The sequence below is a fragment of the Lottia gigantea genome (assembly GCF_000327385.1).
Source record: "Lottia gigantea unplaced genomic scaffold LOTGIsca_126, whole genome shotgun sequence".
NCBI classification, from domain to species: domain Eukaryota; kingdom Metazoa; phylum Mollusca; class Gastropoda; family Lottiidae; genus Lottia; species Lottia gigantea.
Window position 1 is genome coordinate 169,917 of NW_008707351.1, and position 576 is coordinate 170,492.

Here is a 576-nt window from a genome sequence, read left to right on the forward strand (position 1 = left end):
CGCAGTCAAAATCTGCACAAAGTGTTTTTTTTTTCTTATGTGGCAAATTGCAAGACACTCTGAAAAAATCAACCTTCTAGGTTCATTGGGTCAGAACAGTTTAGAGTTACGTTTTTGGAACGTTTTTATACGCCCACACATTAATACGATAAAGAGCTGGTTTCTTGATGGATTTTGACGAAACTTGGTGTGTTTGTATTCAGCCAAGGATGAACACATAAGAGAGCAAATAAAAATGTATAAATAGATAGCCAATGCCAATGACGTTTGATTCCACAAAGGTCAAGGTCAACAAAGGTCAAGGTCAAAAAGTGTAAATTTTGAATTTCCAAAACCTGTTCCTTTTTTTGAACTATGAAGCGGAAACAACCGAATTTCTAAGACAAAGTGGCTCAAAATATGAGGTAATTGTATTCAAAGTTCCATTTTGAACAAATGTATACTTTGCGAGTTATGCCCTTGGTCAAAAATGTCAATAATGAGTAATTTAACCCGGATGTGCCACGCCCACTTCAATTTTTTTTGCATAGGTTAATTGATATTCAAAATGTTACATTATGTTCCAAATGTCAAGCT